Source organism: Polypterus senegalus, chromosome 5 (genome assembly GCF_016835505.1).
Source record: "Polypterus senegalus isolate Bchr_013 chromosome 5, ASM1683550v1, whole genome shotgun sequence".
NCBI lineage: Eukaryota > Metazoa > Chordata > Cladistia > Polypteriformes > Polypteridae > Polypterus > Polypterus senegalus.
The window spans coordinates 20,086,888-20,110,804 of NC_053158.1; positions in this window are offsets into that span (position 1 = coordinate 20,086,888).

Genomic DNA, 23,917 nt, shown 5'->3' on the forward strand with positions numbered 1-23,917 from the left:
CAGGAGTGAAACAGCTCAAAGAAACCAAAATAAATAAATAATGGCATCCCTTTATTACAGGGCCAACAGTATGGAGTTTGCACATTCCCCTATTTGTGTATTTGTGTAATGATTGCTATTTGTAATTGTGTTCAACTGATTGTTATTACCTGTTTTAACACTGAATACTGGAAACGCGTCAGTAATATTTTTCAATTTTAAATTTAAAAAAGATCTTTAGATATTTTGTGTTATTAGGTAAATAACACACATACCTTTTTTCCATCCCCAACCTGAGCCCCGCACACAGTATATTAGCTGCTGTGCCACCTTATCACACTGTTTCAAAATATCTTTAGCAATTAACTGAATTAATAAGTAGATACATTAATAACAGGTTTCTGTTGCTGGATTGCAAGCAGCAAACTTTTTTGCTTGGTGGCACAATTGAGCCCCGAAAAGAGCCATCCAGCACGTTTTCTCGACACCCTTTACTGCAGAACAGGGTGAACTGGATTAGTGACGACAACTGCTCTCCAGTACTGAGATCGCCAGGTACTAAAGTCATTCTAGAGACACGACGATCACCTCACAGCCTACAAAGGAAATGATGCTAATCAGTACATTTATATGCACTATAATTAATCCAGTTAAAGTATAAACGTAGTTTCTAAATAATCTGCGTTCATTGGAGCAAATAATCTTCTGGAGTTCTCCTTAGGCAAATGCTCTGACATCATTAAACTGCACAAAAAAGAGCTAAACATCACCATTGGCCACCGTGAATTTAAAAATAAGCATGATGTCTATGATAATTTTCTTGTGTTTCATAAATATGTTTAGTCAAATTGATGCTTCATTTATAGGTTTCTGTTAGCGGATTGCATACAGCAAATTTCTTTTGTGCTTGGCTGTACAACTGAGCCCTGTAAAGGACCAGCATACCACTGCATGTGCTTCTTGCCTAATAATCAGTGCTGGGGAAATAACAATAACTCAGGTAATTTTTTACTTCAGTAAGATATGCATTAGGTTACTTGTTGCATTAAAAAGTAATAGAACTACATAATGTGTGTTATTTTGAAAATGTTACCCAACTACTGTATATGCTCACTTATAAGTCGGGTTTTGAAACCCAAAAAATCGATCATAAAATCAGACCCCAATTTATATGCCCGTTCAAAAATGTGACACTTTTTTTTTTTACATCTACTTGCCTTCTCCAATCTTGCATCAGTTTCTCAGATGCATCAAATTTTGCTGCAGTAGTGCAGTTGCCAATTTCTTTCGCTACTTCAACGACGTTTAACTTAAAACCAGCGTCATATTTTCTTCTGATCGAACGCCCCATCGTAGGTAAGGGATGCTCTTACGATAAAGATGTATGACAGTGTGAGATACAAAAAACACAAATCAGTGCAAATGTTGCTTCGGAATGGTTCAGGTATTACCGTCTGGTCACGTAGGCATAATACATAGAAATAAAAGGCAGTATGTTCCGTGGTTACTCTCTCAGGTGGGCGTCAGCATATCATAATCTCTTGGACCAATAGCGTGAGTTTTCCACATTCGATTTATATGACCGACATTATACAACACCAGAAATTATACAGTAAAATCAATCCCAATTTATCGGCGAGTATATAAAGTACTTTCGAGATTATGGTGCATTAACGTAAATTTAACAATTTCTGAAATATTGAGACAGATTATTTCAGCCAGGAGAAGGAATAATACAATTGTCTGAACATTTGCCTCTGGAAATTTATTTTGTAGATGCTTTCACCCATGGCTGCTGAAAGTGTGAGTGAGGCAAATAGTGACAGATTAAAAATAGATGACAGATTACAGTGGATATGCACAGCATACAAAACTCTTAACAGTAACTCAGTTAAGGGTTTACATGGCCACATAATCAGATTATTCATGGTGAATCTGCCTATGTTAACCAGGTTTCTCATAGACCAATAACCCAATTTCTCTCATTTTGATAAGGGTTTACATAACATTTTAGAAATCAGGTTTTTTGTCAATAATGGGGTTATTGAAGTTCATGCAAATGCACTAATTAATTTAAACATGCTTAACAAATTTGCAAAAAGGCATTAAAAAACTTGAAAAACTCTAAACAAATGCTGGAAATGTACAATGCTCATGAGTGAATGGGCCCTGTCCAAGGCCTTTCAGTTTGATGTTTCTTACAGAATACTGTTTAATCACTTTTGTAACCTAAATGAAAATATGGGATTATTTCACACATACACAATGGAGGAAATCTGTACAATGTGCAGTACTGACAGAATAAGATTTTTCTAGACAACTTGGTCCAAAAAAGATCCTTCTGGCAAGTTCTCAAGTGAGCTTGAAGTTGAGACTGAACTGAGGAATGGTGGTCCACCTAGTTTAGGAGGTAAGGAAGGAGTCCTTAATTAAAAGAAAAAAAAAAAAACACTCTCACTATAGTGCCTACAGAAAGTATTCAGACCCCTTCACTTTTTTCATATTTTCTTATATTTCAGCCTAAAAACATTTACATTTTTTTCCTAATCAAGCAACACTCAATTCCCCAGAATGACAAAGCTAAAACAATGATATTAGTAATTATTTAAAAACCAGTAACAGCGCACTGTGTGATAACATGCAGTGAATACACTTGACTTGAGAATTCCTAGTTTTCATACTCTTTCTCTGTACATTTAGCATTAGTTTGCTCAAAGGTTGAAGCGCTGTTGATACACTTGCTGTTTCCTGAGCAGCTCCACCCTAGCGGCCTGCTTCTTCTCTTCTTTCTTCGGCATCTTTTTACGTTAATTAAAACTGATTAAGTCAGGTGTTTGCGTTGCAATTACTTAATTTAACTTAATGCTTAATTTTTTAATTAAGCTGGCACTTAAGTCTTCAATCTGCCTCAAGAATGATTTAAGATATGAAGAGGTAGGGGAAGTAAAGGCGAAGGTGGGAGGGATGAGAACAGCATACCCTCATGCATACTCTGCACAGCTGCCCTACCACAGAGAGTTGATTCTACAGTAAAATAAAAATAAAAAGAGGAATAACTTTGGAGGTCAATCATCACCCTGAAAGCAGATAATAGACATCACATAGTATACGTGTACCAAATTTCAGGTCAATAGTTCAAATGGTTTGCAAGCTACAGGTGATTTAAAATCCTGGATAGACAAACAAACAGTCAAGGTAGGGTGTTATATGAAAAGATTAAAAAAATGGAATATCACAGTATTTAGCTGCGGTGGAATGGCGCCCTGCCCGGGGATTTGTTCCTGCATTGTGTCCTGTGTTGGCTGGGATTGGCTCCAGCAGACCCCCGTGACCCTGTGTTAGGATTTGGCGGGTTGGAAGATGATTGACTGACAAGTATTTAGAATTCTTTTTTTATTATTTACATTTTTAAAGAAATTGTGGTGTTATTTTGTGGAGCAAAACCATGGAAAAAGATAACACTGGTTATCCAGACCTTAATGCTGGTTGTGGAGGGGCCCCCATAACAGTTCAAACTTCAGAGCCCGAAAATGTAGCTCCATCACTCTAAAAACTATGTATAATAGAGCCATAAAGAGTCTGAGACAGCACTGCAAACATAATCTATCCACTGTATTTTCAGGTAATAAATGAAGCTGACTTGACATAACTACATTTTTTGCATGCAACAAAGTTTCTTTAATTCAGCTGAGCATTGTACACCATACACATCTTTCTCAATTTATACTGTTTCAAATGTACCTGGGAAATGATTGTTCTCTTGAAAGATGTCATCAGACTCGGGATTTCCTAGTTTAAAACCTTAGGGGAATAAAATCCTCACTTATTATTAGTCAGTCTGAGAATCTCAATAAACTCTAATCCTTTTACAGTTTTAATTGGAGTGACACATGGGAAATTATTGCAGCAATCTGTTGTGATAACTTACACTACCTTCGTGCATACTGGTTGATCTTCTTCAACTAGAAAAATCCTAACCATCTTATAAAGGTTACAATGGAAAAAATGTGTTATTGTATTTAAAGTTAGATAAAACATAACTCACCATTCAATGAATAGTTCATTGGAAAAACTTTATTAATAGTGGACATCATAACATCCACTCTAAGAGGAACCTCAATAGTGAAACCTGCATCCTACTGGTCCACACATTTAACTTGAATAATCTGTTGGCTGAAAGTCCTCAGCATTGGTGTGTCGGAGAGAGGATGTGTAGCATTGTTCATAATGGGGCTCAGTTTTGTTTTAATTCTCTTCTCTGCAACAACCTCTACAGTTGTGGTCAAAAGGTTTGAGAATGACACAAGTATTGGTTTTCACAAAGTTTGCTGCTTCAGTGTTTTAAATCTTTTTCTTTGGTATACTGAAGTATAATTACAAGCATTTCATATGTTTCAAAGGCTTTTATTGACAATTACATTAAGTTTATGCAAAGAGTCAATATTTGCCGTGTTGGCCCTTCTTACTTTTTTAAGACTTCTGCAATTCACCCTGGCATGTTGTCTGTCAATATCTGTGACAAATCCTGACTGATGGCAGCCCAGTCCTACATAATCAATGCTTGGAGTTTGCCAGAATTGGTGGGTTTTTGTTTGTCCACCTGCCTCTTGATTGGATTGACCACAAGTTCTCAATGGGATTAAGGTCTGTGGAGTTTCCTGGCCATGGACCCAAAATTTTGATGTTTTATTCCCAAGCCACTTAGTTCTCACTTTTTCCTTATGATCCGGTGCTCCATCATGCTAGAAAAGGCATTGTTGGTCACCAAACTGTTCTTGGATGGTTGGGAGAAGTTGCTCTCAGAGGATGTTTTGGTACCAGTGCTCTTCTGTCTGCAGTCAAGCAGCTTCTGTACCACATCATTATAAAGGAGGTGAGGATGTTGTCTACTACACACTCGTAGAAGAAGTTCAGAATAGAGGGGCACAGCTCAGCCCACGCCAACCTCCTCAAGAAGCAAACATGTTAATGGGATTTCTGTACCAGACAGGCTGTATTATGCCTCCAAGAGAGGTCATTTGTAATATACATCCTAAGGTATTTAAAGCAGGTGGCAATTTCAATATCTTCTCCATTGTTTTAAAAAGGGAGAAGAAGGAGTTGTTGAAAGTCCTTAATTTTGTGAGATTGATGTTAATTAAGGTTGTTATCCTTAAACCAAGCCTCCACATTAGCTGCTTATATCCTGTATGCTGTCAAGTCTTACCACTGTTGAGCCATCTCTAAATTTCACTATGTGATTGTTCGGATTTTGAGATATGCAGTCATAGGTCAGCAGAGTATACAGTAGGGGTCCCAGGAGGGGGGTGCCACTGCTGAGAATGATGGTAGAAATTAGAATTAGAATTAGAACAATCTAGACGAGAACAGGCCATTCAGCCCAACAAAGCTCGCCAGTCCTAACCTGCATGTCAATACTAACTTCATAGTGCCAATCAACACTCAACATGCAGTCAAGTGTACGCAACATAACATGAACACTGAAAACATGAAAAAGGAAGATGATGTGAAAACCCAAACCACAACGATACACACTAAAGCACCACAAACCAGTAATCGATGTTTATAGCACACACAGAATAATTGTGTGAATTTTTTTTCAGTGATTAATATCTAATAGTTTATACATCAGAGACAGCAATTTATAACTGGGAATAAACATTCAATAATGTTAACTGTAATAGCACTTGGAGATGACCCTTTGAAGTTAAACTGCAGCCCTGTTGTGGAGGAAGATGAACAACAAGATGAAGCACACAGCCAGGACTTCTTTTAAATTAGTTGAATCTCAAAAAAAAAATTAGCTTTTTGCTTTAACACTAGAATTACCAGAGCCTACGAAAAAAAAACTTGTAGATCTGGCCCACCTTAAATCCGTTCGTACCTCTCCGCCAGTATCTTTTGTTCTGTAAATGTGCCAATAAAGACAAGCAGCCTGCTATTCCATCCCCCACTGCAGCAGAACGTGCACAAAGTTCTCCCAGCTCATGCCTTGATTGATTATCTGGGAGTGAAGTGCTGGAGTTTTAGAGTGGAAATAATAAATCGTTATTTGGAACATATGCATTTCATGTGTGTTTAACGGATTTAAGGTGGACCGGATCTACGTATTTTACAATCAAGTCATTTATTGCTGATTGTTTTGCCTTGGTAGAGTAGTATATTACTCTAATTTCCCCATTTGTGTTATTAATGTGTTGCCTTTGTCAGAATGCCTCAAATCTCCCAGACTTACCACTGTTTATAAGGTATTGTACCATATAACTTCTTCCCACCTTCCCTTCTACATCTATAACCTCAGACAATTAGGTGTAGTAAAAGACAAGCAGGAGTTAATTTACAACTTTAAAAAAGGTATTATTGCTAATAAAAATAAGCGAAGTACACTGCAGTGGGCTGGCACCGTGCCCAGAGATTTATTCCTGCCTTGAACCCTGTGTTGGTTGGGATTGGCTCCGGCACACTCCCGTGACCCTGTGTTAGGATATAGCGGGTTAGATAATGACTGACTGACTGACTGACATAAGCAAAGTACATTTGAATATTGGCAACCATACAACCTTATAATTGCTGATGTGTTGTTTCAGGCAGCACACAGACTTGTTAGTTACTTAAGGCATCATTTGTGGTCAGCTTTCTTCAGAACAGGCCACATGGCTGTTCCAATATGGCTGCCAAGCTGTGTTCTTCATTGTGCTGTCCATTTTAGTGTGTGGTGTGTGAGATGGTCTTTCATCATTTGGTAAGAGAGAGAGTGAATTAAAGCAAGCAAATTTATAGATTTTCTGCCCAACCCCTAGTACTTAGAGGCTTCTGATACAAGACAGTTCCAAACAGCCATACTTCAGACCAATGAGGGGACAGAATACCTTCACACCTGCCCTCTAAACCATGTGTTAAGGTAAAGCTTGGCAGTTAGGCAGTCTGGCTTTCCTCAGTTAAGTCAAGTCAAGTTGGGGAGCATGCACTGGTACAGTACGTTGCCACACCCACTATACAACGAAACAACTCGGGATCCCAATTGGCAACCCCCCAGGCAGACACGCGGTCCAGTCTGACCCTCTGGAAATGACCCTCTATCTGCCGCAGCCAGGTGTTACGTGGGTGACCCTTTGGCCTGGTCCAGCCACTCAGGTTCCCAACAATGAGGATCTTACGAGCCTGGTCACCCTCGGGGAAACGCGCGCCACATGGCCGTAGTGCCGTAAATTGATGCTTCCTCACAATGCAGGTAATGTGCCTCATTCGGGACTCCATGAGCAACCACTCATTTGACACAAAGTCAAACCAACGGTACCCAAGGATTTTCTGGAGAGACACAGTACCAAAGGAGTCCAGTCTTCATCTCAGGTTACTGGATAGCATCCATGTCTCACAACCATATAGCAAGACAGGAAGCACCAGGACTCTAAAGACTTGGACCTTCGTCCTTTTGCATAGATATCAGGAGCGCCACACACCCCTTTCCAACGACCTCATGACCCCCCATGCTCTCCTAATCCGTCTACTAACTTCATAGGAAGAGTCACCAGAGACATGAACGTCACTGCCAAGGTAAGTAAACCTCTCGACAAGGTTGACATTCTCTCCACAGACAGACACACTGCTGATGCATGTGCCCAAGAGGTCATTAAAGGCCTGGATCTTGGTTTTTTATCCAGGACATAATATTTATTAACTTGTATGCAAAATTTCACAACACTGATCAATGCTCGGTAACACTCCTGGCTTGAAAACTGGACGTATTTTGTAAGTTTTAATGCTTTTGTTTTTATGTTTGGACTGGTGCCCCTTGAACCTCAATTTTAATCCAGAAGAAAGCAGGATATTTTAAATATTTAATAAAAAATGCTTCACTTTAGAACACAATATCTTGTGGCACAGTAATCTATACCACGATTGTGAAAAAAAAAATCAACATGAAAAATACCGAAATTAACTGTAACAACCCAGCATGAGTAAACTGTGCAAACTAGAACCTTACTGCATATGTCTTTACGTCTTCAGTCTATGTTGCTGTTTCATTCAGAAGGAGGATGGCATGCTCTTGGTACTCTGCAAATGGTTTGAGGACAACAGAATTCAGTGAGCACAAGGGTCATGGACACTACAGACTGATCAGGTGTTCAAGGGTGACTTACTTGAACTAATTTTTAAAAAGTATTCTTTATAAGTGAAGCATACTTCGTGGATTTATACCATAGGCAACTGCATCATAAACTGCCGGTTTAAAAAACACCATTCCTGAATGCCTCATCTTATAATTTCTGTAAGGGCGAGCCACTGGGGTAATGAAACATTCCATTTAGCAGTGAGACCGAATAAAACAGAAATAAAAAGTATATAGTTTCCCCCTAGATTGAGCCAGTTATTGATGTGGACATTGATTGCAACTTTGCTGTTTCTACAGTAAACATGACGGCAGTAATAATGCATTATGTTTTAAATATGTGATTCCAAATATCTTTATGTGGACAGTGGATTCAGACTCTTCACTTTCTGCAAACTTTATCGTGTTGTAGATTAAATTTTCATTGGATACAACTAGTATTGTTGCCCACCTGTTTACACTCAATAAACCAAAATGAAAGCTTGTTTTTTTAGAATGGTTTGCATACTTATTAAAAAATCAAAAACTGCAATCTCTCATTCTTATAAGTATTCAGACCTTTTGATGTGGCACTCCAAATTGGGCTCTGGTGCATCCTGTTTGTTGTAATTCTCCTTGAGATGAGTTTAGAACTTGATTGGAGTCCACCTGTGGCAAACTGATTTGATTGGACATCACTTACACTTGTATAGAAGGGTCCACAATTCACACTGCATGTCAGGACAAAGACCAAGACATGAAGTTCAAGAAACTGTCTGTAGACCTCCACGTTCAAATTATGGTGGGGTACAGATCAGGGCAGGGGGATAAAAACACTTCTGAAGCTTTGAATTGTGAATTGGGAGAAGTTTGGTGTCACCAGAACTCTTCCTGGAGTTGGTTCAGGGAGGTTACTAAAACATAATGGTCTCTCCGATAGAGCTTTAAAAGTCCTATGCTGAGATGAGAGAACCATCTTGGAAGGACAACCATCTCAGCAGCACTCTATCGTTTAGATGGAAGCCACTCTTGAGTAAAAGGCATATGAGAGGTTAAAGGACTCTGAGATGAGGAGGATTTGATGAGACAAAAATTTAACTGTTTGGGCAGAACTCCAAGCACTGTGTCTGGAAAAGTCCAAGCACTGCTCATCACCTGCCTAACACCATCCCAACAGTGAAGCGTGGTGGCAGCAGCATCATGTTATGGGGGAATTGCCTCTCAACGGCAGGGACAGGGAGATGGGTCAGAATTGAGGGAATGATGAATGAAGCCAAACCAGAGAGCTTCTTGAAGAAAACCTGCTCCAGAATGCACACGACCTCAGACTGGAGTGAGGGTTCCGTTTTCAATGGTTTCTGACTGTCCTTGAGTGGCCCAGTCAAAATCCAGAATTAAACCCCATAGATCATCTGTGGAGAGACCTGAAGATGGAAGTTTACAGATGCTTTACATTCAAAGAAATGGAGCTTAGGAGGATTCGCCAGAAAGAATGGGATAAATTGACTAAATCCAGGTGTGCAAAGCTTGTGGAGGCTTACCTATGAAGAGTCGAAGCTGCAATTGCTGCCAGTGGGGATTCCACAAAGTGCTGAATTAAAGGTCTGAATACTTACATGAATGAGAGCTGTCACGTTTGATTTTTAATCAATTTGCAAACCTTTCTGAAAACATGTTTCACTTTGTCATTAAGGAGTACTGAGTGTAGATTGTGAGGCAAAAATGAAAAAGTTATCAAATTAAAATTAAATTTACAACAACCTGAATACATTCTTGGTCCACTGTAAAAGATTTTACCAGGAAAATACATCTATCACAGCTTGATTTGGCAATACCACTTCTGGGGACAGGAAGCCGTTATGGTGTGTTGTGTTTAATTCTTTTAGGGCTGATTTTTTTTCTTCCTTTCTTTCAGTGCTGAATATTTTCCCAAAAAACTCAGTTTTCTGAAAAGCACACAAAGCAATAGTTTCTCACATAAACCAACATAAAATATCTGTTGCTGTGTGCAGTACTGTGTCGCCACGTGATAGTCATCTCTGGCTGCCGTGGAAGCATTAGCGGCCATGCGGGGGTGGCGGCGGCAGCACCTGTTGACTGATCAGCTGATGCCGGTACCTCACTTACGTTTTAGATCTCAATCTCCAGATCACTTGCACCATAATTGAAGTCTATAAAGTCAGAATTACATTAAAAATAATGAAATATACGAGAAACATTGTCCAACAAGTATTTTGTGCATTTGCTTCGCTCTATCGCCAGATGTTGATGCCATTCTAGATGTTGTTTATTCTATGCCACTCATGCACATGCAGGGATTCAATGTCCGGTCGACGAGTCTAATATTCCATCTAGCACAGAGGATACACCTATAAAGTAACGGTGTGTTTTGTCGATGTCTACAGCTCATTATCAAACTGTACCAAAAGTCGACATCCGCCCTCAATCCCGTTGTTGACAAAAGTCGACATCCGCCCTAAAAGAGTTAAACACCCAGGCCATTCTCTGTTCTCTCAAAATATATCCAGTCAATCAATGCCAGGACTACCAGATTTAATAATGGTGATTATGTACAAGCTGTGAGATGCCATGAATTTTCCCCTGCTTTTCTACACTAACCTGACTAACTTGATTCCAACCTGCCTGAAGAAGGGGCCTTAGTTGCCTCGAAAGCTCACATATTGCCATCGCTTCAATTAGCCAATAAAAGGTGTCATCTTGCTTGACTTCTCGTTTCATCCATAATGGCTAACACGTTAGAACACCCTACTATTACACTAACCTGACAAATATTCCAAAAATGTGTTTTGGGTAAAGTTGCTATTTTTTTTTTTTTTGTGAAGTTTTACTTGAATGAGCTTTGGCTAACTTAGCTGATGTTGCCATGGCAATTAAGTGACATGTCAGCTGTTTGCAGCGGGTGCTGTTGTGCTCACAGCAGATCAAGTACTGTACAGTATAGTGGGCCAAGCAAGCAGGACTAGCACAGTAGTTTGTCTGTAATAGGTCACTAATGGACTTGGATAACCTTGGGAGCCTGCCCATGCATTTTCGTCAGGAAAAATATTTTAAAGTGATCTAAAAAGCCATATACTTAAAATTAAGTATTATTTAAATACAGTTGTCATAAATATGTGCCTCGTGCAGTATACAAAGGCACAAGTTTCACTTCAATGCACATATCCATTAAATGGACTATGTCATGCAACAATTGAGTGATTTTCAGAAAAGAACACTCCAGTATGTCCTTGGATAAAACGGGGGGAAAAAAAGCTGGTGATTGATCAGAGTCGAACCTTCAAGGCATGGAAGTGAATCATCACTGCCTTACAAAGAAAGTACTTCTTTTTTGTTCATGGCACAAATATGACAATAAAGTGCTTGTTTCTTAAGAAAAATAAATCTGCACTTCCTCATACACAGTAAATCTACAGTATATGGGTATAAGCTACCAGAAATAGCTGCTCATTTCTTCCTTCTTAGGTATGAAAAAAATGAGTTTACTTTAAGATATCCATCAAATTTTGTGTAGTAGCCATACTACATGCACTTCAGAAGAGGTTATCCACGTGAGGCTAAGTATGTTCAGGCCGGGTCAGTACTTGGATGGGGGATCAACCCGGAAAAAACTTGAATTCCTGCTGGAATAGGTGTTGGTGAGGCCATCAGGGGGTGCTTACCCTGTGGTCTGAATGTGGATCCCGATACCCCAGTGCAGTGATGGGGACACTGTGCTGTAAAAATGGCACCATCCTTCAGATGAGACTTAAAACCGAGGTGCTGACTCTATATGGTCATAAAAGATCCCTGAGCATCCTTTGTAAAGAGTAGGGTGTATTCCGAGATCCTGGCTAAACTTACCCACTTTGGCCTGGTCATTCTGACCCCCTAATCATCCCCTGTCTCTAACTGGCTAACTACCTCCCCACTTCACCACTTAACAGCTAATGTGTGGTTAGCATACTGGTACATAAATGGCTTCCATTGCATTATCCAGGTGGATGCTACACATTGGTAGTGGTTGAAGTGGCTCGGTATTATTATTATTATTGTTATTTGAATGAATTATTCTGGGAATGGGTTGTATTTTTCACCATGTTAACTGTGTTTAGTTAAGTTAAACCTACTGTTATTTTAATCTTTATATATAATACGCTACCACGGCTGTTCGTTTGTCTGTCCAGGATTTTAAATCACCTGTAGGTCACAAACCGTTTGACTTATTGACCTGAAATTTGGTACACATATACTACGGGATGTCTACTATCCTCTTTCGTGGTGATGATTGACCTCCAAGGGTATTCCTATTTTTGTTTTTATTTTAATATAGAATCAACTTTCGGCAGCGGCCAGCAGGGCGGCCGTGCGGCACATGCGTACAGGCGCAGTTCTCATTCCCCACCACCTTCGCCGTCACTTCCCCTACCTCTCCATATCTTACATCATTCTTGACACAGATTGAAGACTTAAGTGCCAGATTGAGTGAAAAATTAAGAAAAACGTACTAAGTAATTGCAACACACTGACTTAATCAATTTTAACTCGAAAGATGACGACAGAAGAGAAAAGCAGGCTGCTAGTGTGGGGAAAAGAAGAGCTGCTCAGGAAGCAGGAAGCGCATCAACCTCTGAGCAAACGAATGCTAAACGTACAGAGAAAGAGGATGAAAAATAGAAATACTCAAGTCAAGTGTATTCACTGCATGTTATCGTGCAGTGCGTCATTACTGGTTAAACATTTTTTCCCGCCCTTCACTACCTTTTTCCAAGTCTTTTTAGATATTTTTCTGAGACTTGATATTTGTTACTTCTGTTTGTAATAGAGAATTAAAGTTAACCACCTTAGTGAGCCGCTAATATTGAATTTTTTTCAACAAGAAAAAATGTTATTATATGAAACAGTAATATGTAAATGCCAAAACGTTAACAGAAATACAGTAGGAAGGGTATGTCTTGGTGTCCACTGCTGCTGCACTGATGCAGATTTAGTTTGGAAACAGTCAGCAATGCACAATGCATAGATGATGCAATCAGGACAGTTCAAGCGTGTTTCTTTGCACATTCTTATAATATGTTTTCTGTTGGGTATAAAGTCAGTGCCTGATCAATGCAAGCGACTTGCCTATTGTGTTATTTTAGGCTGGAGCACAAGGCTTAGTGACTTCCACATTTCCCCTAACTCAAACAACTGTTGCTGCATTGTGAAAAGTGCTTAGGGGGCCATCGTCTTTCTTGTACTTCCACTTTACCATTTTGTCATTTTTGCCACACACCCACTTTCATCATGGTGAATCTTTACACAACCAAATTCACCAGGCATATCACAGCAGTTTGGTCGCACAGTGCCATATGCATGATCCGTGTCAACGTTCGTTGAACAATTCACAATGTCTTCACTGTCGCCTGTTTCAACTAATGGTTCAGTTTCAATTTGTTCTAAAACAACTTTTTCTTTCCAGCCATTATGTGGCCACCCCACTCAAGAATATTTATGAGTTACCATGGAGTGGTAAAAAGCATAGAAATATTCCAGATGTTTTGGCTGCATGATGTTATTTCTATTGAACAATATGGCAGCAGAATATTCTCCAGAATGTTATTCAGGCTTAGCACCATACATTAGATCATAACAGCTACCGGATATGCCGAGACACATTCAGGGTTAACCATTCCTGGATTACTAGGATGTTGTACCGTGTTAGCCATTCTGAATGTGTTAAGAAGTCAAGAAAAATGACACCTTTTATTGGCTAACTAAAAAGATTACTATATGCAAGCATTCGAGGCAACTCAGGCCCCTTCTTCAAGCAAGATTTTGTTGCCTCAAAAGCTTGAAGATTGTAATCTTTTTAGTTAGCCAATATAAGGTGTCATTTTGCTTGACTTCTCACTCCATTCTTGGATTGAATTAAGATATCGAGAGAAGCTCAGGGCTCACACCAAGGAGGTTATAAACAATTGAATTGACGAGAAGTGGCTTCAGAATGTGTATCTACATTTTCTACCCATTTCTGCACAGGATTTTTCCCTTTGATTTTTTGTTTCCTGTCAACAAATGTCTTAGTTTCTCAACTTTGCTTCTGTCCTAAACGACAGTACTGACAAAGAGTTTAACTTTAGGACACTGATTTTTGCCATTTTTTCGTAGTCTAGCAGTAGATATAATTATGTGGTAGTTCTACTCCCTTCTGTTTGTGTTTTTCTATCTTCTTCTCTGTTGCTTTGATGCTTGCACCTTCATTCTTGTATGTATTATACCGTATTTACGTGTGTACCACACGCACATTTTTTCCCAAAAATTAGCATTAGAAAATCAGGTGCGTGTCATACACGAGGAACTGTAGTTCTGTAATGTTTACTTCTTCTGCTTGGGTTACTAGCTCGCGCTCTCTCTCTTGCTCGCTTGCTCGTGCTCTCTCTCTCGCTTGCTCGTGCTCTCTCTCTCTCGCTTGCTCGCGCACTTGCGCTCTCTCTCTTTCTAAACGCTTCCTATACAATCACAATGCACGTCGTACACGGGCAAAACGATTTTCCCGATTTTCTTTGTAAAAATTAGGGTGCGCGTCTTACACAAGGGCGAGTGGTATACGAGTAAATATGGTATCTTGCTTTGGAAGTCATCTTGGATAAAGGCAACTATGAAATAAATAATGATAACTAGCAAAATTCCCGCGCTTCGCAGCAGAGAAGTAGTGTGTTAAAGAAGTAATGAAAAAGAAAAGGAAACATTTTGAAAATAACGTAACATGATTGTAAATGTAATTGTTTTGTCACTGTTGTGAGTGATGAGTGTTGCTGTCATATATATATAAATATATCCATCCATTTTCTAACCCGTTGAATCCGAATACAGGGTCACAGGGGTCTGCTGGAGCCAATCCCAGCCAACACAGGGCACAAGGCAGGAACCAATCCTGGGCAGGGTGCCAACCCACCGCAGGACACACACAAACACACCCACACACCAAGCACACACTAGGGCCAATTTAGAATCGCCAATCCACCTAACCTGCATGTCTTTGGATTGTGGGAGGAAACCGGAGTGCCCGGAGGCAACCCACGCAGACACGGGGAGAACATGCAAGCTCCACGCAGGGAGGACCTGGGAAGCGAACCTGGGTCTCCTAACTGCGAGGCAGCAGCGCTACCACTGCACCACCGTGCTGCCCCTATATATATATATATATATATATATATATATACTGTATATATACACACACATATATATATATATATACACACACATATAAACATATATATACATATATACACACACACATATAAACATATATATATATATATATATATATATACATATCCATACATATATACATATACACATATATATATATACACACATACATATAAAAACATTATATATACACATACATACACTCTTTGGGGTGCGAGCAACTGTTGCTGGGGGTGGCAGAATCCATCAAGGAAGAAAAATAAAAAACATTATTTCTACAAAATCTAAATTTATTTATCCATTCCTAAATAATTAAATGGGCAGGCTATTTTGTATCAGTGCAATACGCTGTTTGTTAAAACGTATGACTCCCGGTCTTACGTGCAAGTCTGCGTGGATATTATGAACTATCGATTCTGTTCAAGTTCTATTTAAATTTTAAATAGAAGGAATTTTATTTAGTCGACAGAAATATCTTTGGTAGGAATGTAAGTTAAATGTAGGCATCATTGCATAAATTTTTCTTCACCATAGAAATGTAAAGAGTAAATTCGCCTTACATTCCAACCAAAGATATTTGTGTCGACTAAATCAGGGGTGTCAAACTCAATTGCACAAGGGGCCAAAATCCAAAACACACTTTAGGTTGCGGGCCATACAGGATGAACATTTATTGAACACACTAAAACTAAACTTTTAAAACTTAACTTTTTTGAACATAAATATGAATAAAAACAGACAGGAATATTATTCCAGAATAAATCAACTGAAACCTTAAATAACTATATATATATAATATTTTGCTCTCCATAAAAATATATCCTGTCTAAATTACACAAGTTAGAAATAAAGTAAATGTTAAAAGAACAAACATTCAAATTTCTTTACTCTTATGTAATTGTATATAAAAAATAAACTTAAATTTTAAATATCCCAAAAGATTTTGCTCTCCATAAAAATATATCCTGTCAAAATTATACAAATTCAAATATGAACATGGTGCATAACAAAACCTGGAAATATAAATAAAATGTGTTCTTTTCAGCAATAACAAATCAAATCATTCAGTTGTCTTTGCTCATATGTCATTTTATCAGAGCTGGACGCCTGGCATCTTTTTTTGGCCACAAGTTTGTTTCTGTTTGGTGTGAGGTTCTGTGTTGTGGAGATTCTCAGGATGGACTGCAGGTGCTCATCAGTGAGGCGACTCCTGTGTGCTGTTTTGTTAGTCTTCATAACTGAGAAGAGCTTCTCACACAGATATGTGCTACCAAACATGCACAAGGTTTGAGCCGCATGTAGACGGAGCTGGAGCATTTCTGCGGGAATGGAGTGAATAAACTGTGCGGGCCCTGCAGTATCGTACTTTGCCTTCAGTGTGCCATTACACTGCAGCTCAATCACCTCCATCTGAATCTGCACAGGTGCAGTTTCCACATCAACGGCAAATGGGTTGTGAAACAACTCAAAATTCTTTTTTTGTTCTTCAAAGTCACTAAAGCGCCGTGCGAACTCAGCAAAATGCGTATTTGGGAACACCATTGTGCCGACTTGGTTCAACATTACTTGGCAACAGGTAAAGTGGGGCAAGTTGCACTGGTGCATTTGTGTCTCCCATAAAAGTAGCTTCACTTGAAATCACTTTGTGATTTTGCACGGGTAAAACGTCTGCTGAAGTGTCAGATTCTTCTTTAACTCTTCTGCTTTCTGTATCTTCTGCATTGCATTATGGTCTTTCAGGTTGTCCTGATGTTTTGTCTCATAGTGCCGTCTTAGATTAAATTCTGTAATTACAGCCACATTAGCTCCACAAATGAGACACACGGGTTTACCGGCAATGTCAATAAACATATACTCAGCCTCTCATAATTTTTTAAAGGCTCTATTTTCAGAATCAACTTTTCTCTTCGGCATTGTGTGGGCTAGCTTCGCAATAACTTGCAGCATCATAAGCTAGACTTGATTAACGCGTAAGTGTTGGCAAGGCAGCTGAAGCGCTGCATTATGGGATCTGTAGTTTATTGTGTTACCAGCGCTTCATATCCCCGGGCCATTAATAACAATAATACAGTATATAAAATGATCTCGTGGGCGGATATAATTACACGGGCGGATGTGGCCCGTGGCCTTGAGTTAGACACATATGGACTAAATAGAACTTGAAAAGATATATTTTTTCGAATGTGATCGCGCAATTCAGATCGAGTTGACGCACATACAGTACAGTACATCGAGCCCGCGTGCTATTGTGGTTTTGCCTGCGTGCCTCAATAAGTCACCCTCCCCTCGCTCTTACTTTTTTACCGTTCATCTAATGAATACACTGAGTATGGCTTTACCAAAACAATCATTGATGGTGAATAAAGTATCCATTATTCATAAAGCTTCAATTGGTGATCTGTCGTTCTGCGTTAACCGCATATTTTTTCATACATCTCAAACCAAGGGGATGCGAAGGTAAAATGAATAAATAAGCGTGCGTACATACTCAGTGCACCCCCTCTCGGGAATTGAACCTCGGTCGTCAGCGCTAGAGGTGAAGGCTCTACCATTGCACCATGGCGTGTGGTTTATCTATTTGAGCATATGTACAGTAGATCGCGGTATATATATTCATATATATATATATATATATATATATATATACCCGCGCTTCGCAGCGGAGAAGTAGTGTGTTAAAGAAGTTATGAAAAAGAAAAGGGAACATTTTAAAAATAATGTAACATGAGTGTCAATATACAGTAATTGTTTTGTGAGTGTTATGAGTGTTGCTGTCATCAAGGATTTGATTATCATTATTTCTTTCAATCAGGTTCGTATTTGTAGGATGTGTTGTGTTCAAGTTACATTCCGTGTTTGTCAATCGTTGTAAAGATGACAGGTTTCATTCATCGATTCGTTTCTTACTGCATCATTAAACAGCTCATCTTCCTCTTTATCTGAGACGTGACACACTGCATGCACGGGTTTTTTTTTTACACTGTCTTCCTTTAGCGGAACATTGACTTTTTCCACCGTGTGCTTTGTTTCCGCAGTAGCTGCACTTATGAATATGCTTGTATGTATCAGACCCTTCATATTTTTTTGCTGCCTTCTCAATTGTGTAATTCGGTTTTTGTTCAGCACTCTTTGGAACTGTTGCTTTTTGTCTGTGCACTGCGTCATTTCATGTGAGCCGCTCGGTGTACATGCATCGAAGGTTTCCAGCTGTGCTGGTGCCATCTCGTGCGATGTCCATGGCTGTATTTAATGTTAGCCAAGACCCGGCACTTAAAAGTTTCTCTCGTGCCAAACACCACCCTGACCATCTCATCTTCCTCTGCATAAGCACAGTCCTTCACCCGTGAATATTTAGCGGCAGTGTTTCTATTGGATTGCCGCTGACGGATGGCCTTATATGGGCAGGCACTAAATTACGTGGGAGGCGTAACTCCGCCTCCCACGGGCATTGAGCAGAAGTCTATTATAGTATATGGACGAAAAAATAGGTTCCAGTTATGACCATTACGTGTAGAATTTCGAAATGAAACCTGCACAACTTTTGTAATAAGTTGTAAAGAATGACCCTGCCAAATTTCAGCCTTCTACCTACACGGGAAGTTGGAGAATTGGTGATGAGTCAGTGAGTGAGTCAGTGAGGGCTTTGCCTTTTATTAGTATAGATAATAAAAAATAGTTTTAAATGGTGGCTTAAATTTGGCACAGTATGTTAGAAAATGATTAATGATTTATATTAGCTCTTTATATATTTTGTTTCTAGGTTATTTTGACATTCTGGAAGGTTTTGAATATCAATCTCCTATCTCAGTGAAGGAATTTTATTAAATGGACCAGGCAAAAAGAGACATGGTCAAAATAACAAGCCATATTCAAAATACCGAAAAGTCTAGTCAATCCTTTGATAATCCTAATCACTAACAGAAACTCAAGGAGTTGATAAACACGAGATGGCCAGTAACAGCAGAAACACAAGTAACAGTACAAACAAAAGGGATTTATAGACTGTTGCACATTCTGACGTCAGATGTTGCGCTCCCCCAGAGGCTCTTGGTAGAATTAGCATAGCAATGGGAATAGCATCTCAGAATATGGTGGCACATAACCTAAAACAAAATGCCATTGCAAAATAACAAAAATAGAAATATACTTCAACAAAAAATTTCACTCAAACAGATATAAAAACTAAAATTTTACAGGGTAAAAAGTTATAAATAACAACTCTAAAGACTCTGGTAAAGGAATAGTAAATCATAAATAAAGACAATCAAAATTTTTTTTCCTTGCTCAATGTTATTGTCTCTAGTTATTGTGACCACAAGGAGGCACCACAGAGCCTCTAAACCTCAGACAAAATATTATTCAACATGGTCCCAGGTTCAAATAAAGGATTTTATTTATAGAGATAGCTTACCAAGTGTATAAACAGCCAAACCACAAATACAAAAAGAGAATCTTTCACCTCTCCTTCTGCTCCTCCAATTGAGTGTCGCCCACTGTCTCCAGACTCTGACTCTCCAAGGTGAGGCAGTGTGCTCATTTTAAGCTGGACCCACGAATACTTCTGCTTCTGGTGCCATAGTGAATCCTATTGGAAACACTTCTGGGTCTTGTGGAAACAAAGGAGATCCTCCGCCCCCTGATGGCGCCATCTAATGGCATTCGGGGACCCCAACAGGCTGCACTTCCTGACTCTCACTCCCATGTACCCTTATGGCTGTCCAAACTGGGACATCTCGTGAGGATCACTGCCACCTGTCCAATGGGGAATGGAACTGCTCCTGGCCTCCAGCTTCTGCTGGTCTATTCCTTAATATTCCTCCAAGTGAGCAAGAAGTCATTTTCTTATCCAGCCAGCATGCCTGTCTGTCCTCCTGTTGCTGATCGATCAGATGATTTGAGGTACATACTGGTGAGGACAACGGTGACTGTTAGTAGTAGGAGTATTGTTACATGTGCAGAGTACACTGATATCTTACCTGCATGTCCGATGATAAAAAACATCCCCATGCCCTGAAAGCATTAAAATACCAAAATTTATCTTATTTAATAGGAAACACTATTCAGCTTACTTAATGTCCACCTCACCCCATTTCAATACATTAGTTATTATATTTAACTTTATGCAAATAAAAAAAAGAGCTCTCTTCCTTTTTCAGATTTACGTTAGGTTTTGTACTAAAGTTTACAATGATGAAGTAAGTTCATTATGAAGAAATTCATCTGTAGATCGATGTTCTGCTCCAAATATGTAGCTTTAGCTATGGAGCCCTGTGGCACAGGGACCCCAGTCCTGCAGTTGTGCTGCCATTAGAGCAGTCACTTGAAGGTGACTTCTTTAAGGTCTCTTTGGACCCCAATATAATTGCTGGAGCACTGAGTTCTCCCTTCTGTGTCTTTGGCGCCCATCTTTAGTTTAGGTCAAGTTGAATTTTGACACAGTTAAAGTTTTTCTCTTGAACAAAGTTACTGCTGACATATAGACTTTTGATTTAGGGATCTGGTTTACATGAGTTGCGCCATCTTTGGGAGACAGTCATTAAGAGGATATTTTCCATTTTGTGAACCTGCTTATTCCAAAAGGATTGCAAAGAGCTAAATGCTCATCCAGCAGGTGAAAAATCTGGAAAGAATTTTAATATTCATATTTGGCCAAATTAAAGTCACAATTGAATGTAATCTGCACAATTCTGAAATGTGAAAGGAAATAAGATTATTGGGTAAAATCAGGTAATCACAAATGCACATGGCAACAAGGGTTCAATAAGCAAATTCAAATTTCCAGTCTGGGAATTTATCACCTGCTTTTGAAAAAGCTCTGCAAGGTTGGCTGTATGGTTGGCTTTTTTCTATTTGAAATTTATAACGCTAACCTTGTATACACTTTATTAGATTATATTAGATTAGATTTATGTAGATTAGATGAACTTTAATAATCCCATGGGGAAATGCAGACGCGCCAGAAACATAAAAAAACAAAGATTCAGATACACAGGACAAATAATACAGCGAATCAAACAATCAGTCAATAAATAAATAAACGTAGTTTGGGTAGATATTTTAAAATGAACTTAAAGAGTATGTCAGGAGGAAGTATTGAATTGCCTGACAGCAGTGGGCAGAAAAGACCCCCACCCCAACCCAAACTGCTTCTTAGCACCCCAAAGTGGAATGCGCCTGTGGTATAAAAGTGCTCAAAAACAGTGCCTTCTGGAGGGGATTTTTATAATGGCATCTAACTTTTCTGCCGTCCTGTTTTCCACAACAGCTTCCTGTGTGTCCAGGGTTCGCTCTATTCACATGACAAAATAATATAACCATCTATCAATTAATTAATTGTTAAGTAAATATACACAAATAAATAGATGCATATTGTGCAGATAGCCCTGCGGTGGGCTGGCGCCCTGCCTGGGGTTTGTTTCCTGCCTTGCGCCCTGTGTTGGCTGGGATTGGCTCCAGCAGACCCCCATGACCCTGTAGTTAGGATATAGTGGGTTGGATAATGGATGGATGGATTGTGCAGATATTTCAAAATGGTACTTCAAAAGGAACTTAAAGGAAACCTGGCAGCAGTGGGCACAAAAGACCACTAGAAGTGCTTTTTAGCACACCATGGTGGAATGAGCCTGTGGCTAAAAGTGCTTCAAAAGAGCACCTCCTGGAGGGGATGGAGGGGATTTTTCATGATAGCATCCAATTTTGCTGCCATCCTGTTTTACACAACGGTTCCAGTGTTTCCAGGGTTCGCCATATGATGGGGAAGGCGTTCCTGATACGTTTGCTCAGGCACTGTACTTTTGAGCTCAGGTTGCGGCATAGAACACCGCACTGGCTTACTATGGAGTGGTAGAACTTTTCCAGCAGTTTGCTGCACACATCAAAAGACTAGAGTCTCTTTAGGAAGTCCAGTCTGCTCTGGCCCTTTTTGTACAGCACCATTGTGTTGCCTGTCTAGTCCATTTTGCCGGTACTTGTAGCTCTGCAACACTTTCATGTCCTCCCCCTGAATGGTGACTGGTCTCAGAGGCTTCTTGGTACTCCAGAAGTCCAGCCCCATCTCTTTTGTCTTTACTGATGTTGAGTTGCAGGTTGTTGTCCCTGCACCACAAGACAAAAAGTCCTACACAACCATTCCTGTACTCATCTCCATTATTAATTAATAATAATAATAATAATTCTATGGGTGGCGCAGTGGTAGCGCTGCTGCCTCGCAGTTAGGAGACCTGGGTTCGCTTCCCGAGTCCTCCCTGCATGGAGTTTGCATGTTCTCCCCGTGTCTGCGTGGGTTTCCTCTGGGCGCTCCGGTTTCCTCCCTCAATCCAAAGACATGCTGGTTAGATGGATTGGCGATTCTAATTTGGCCCTAGTGTGTGCTTGGTGTGTGGGTGTGTTTGTGTGTGTCCTGCGGTGGGTTGGCACCCTGCCCAGGATTGGTTCCTGCCTTGTGCCCTGTGTTGGCTGGGATTGGCTCCATCAGACCCCCGTGACCCTGTGTTCGGATTCAGCGGGTTAGAAAATGGATGGATAATAATTCTTTGCATTTATATAGCGCTTTTCTCACTACTCAAAGCAATTGCAGGTTAAGGGCCTTGCTCAAGGGACTAACAGAGCAGAGTCCCTATTGGCATTTATGGGATTCAAACTGGCAACCTTCCGATTGCCAGTGCAGATCCCTAGCCTCAGAGCCACCACTCTGCCTATTAATGATTATGGGGGCTACATTATAAAAAATGTTTAAATGAATGTAACCTTATCCTTAACTTTTCAATATGTACAGTATAATAATGTTTTTCTTTGTCAATGTTCTTACTTTGACATTTCCAGAGAAACATTTCTGGAGAATTACCTTTAAAGAAGGAAAAAGTGAAAATCAAATCAAAAGCTGTTGCTGCAGTTGAATATCCTGTTGCCATTCCAGCCATATGTCTGCTTCAAGAACTGACTGAACAAATGAAGGAGCATCATGTTGTCATCTTTGAAAAGTTTTGCTGGCACAAACATCAAATATGCTTTTTTTCCATCCCTTGATTTCTGTCATGAGCCTGCCAGCTGTTGATCTGAGACATTTTGATTGGGAATGCTTTAGCATTTTTTAAAAATTCTTATCTAGACCTTTTCTTAACTGGCATTTAACCCTCATATCAAATTTGTAGCATCAATTTTTCATCTTAATCATTATATCAATATCTTGGAAAAAAAAACACAAGATTAGTTGGTTTTTTTTTAAATAAATTAAAAGCCATCTATTCCAATGCTTCCTTTACTGTACTTGTTTTATCCAATTCAAGACAACACGGAAAATGAAGTCTTCCAGAACAAATTGCGTCTTTAAATTTCCAAAATGGTAATCCAATGATGGAACCCTCTTGACATACATATACTTCAAGCTTCTTGCTGAACAGAACTGGATTAAGTAGATTTCAGAATGTTATGTCACTATGATGTTTTGTTTCCATACTTTTAGTTTTCAATTTATTATTATCAAATTTATTATTTTTCACTCTCCCTGCTTCTCAGCTCACTTATGCCAAAAGTCCATTGGGTATACAGAACGTTGCGTTGAGTTTGAAGCTGATTATGCACTGCTTCTTTAACTTTGTCCACCTTTCGAAATCAAAGCCCAGTAAGGCGATTTCTTCTATCATTACTCTTCTGGTGGTG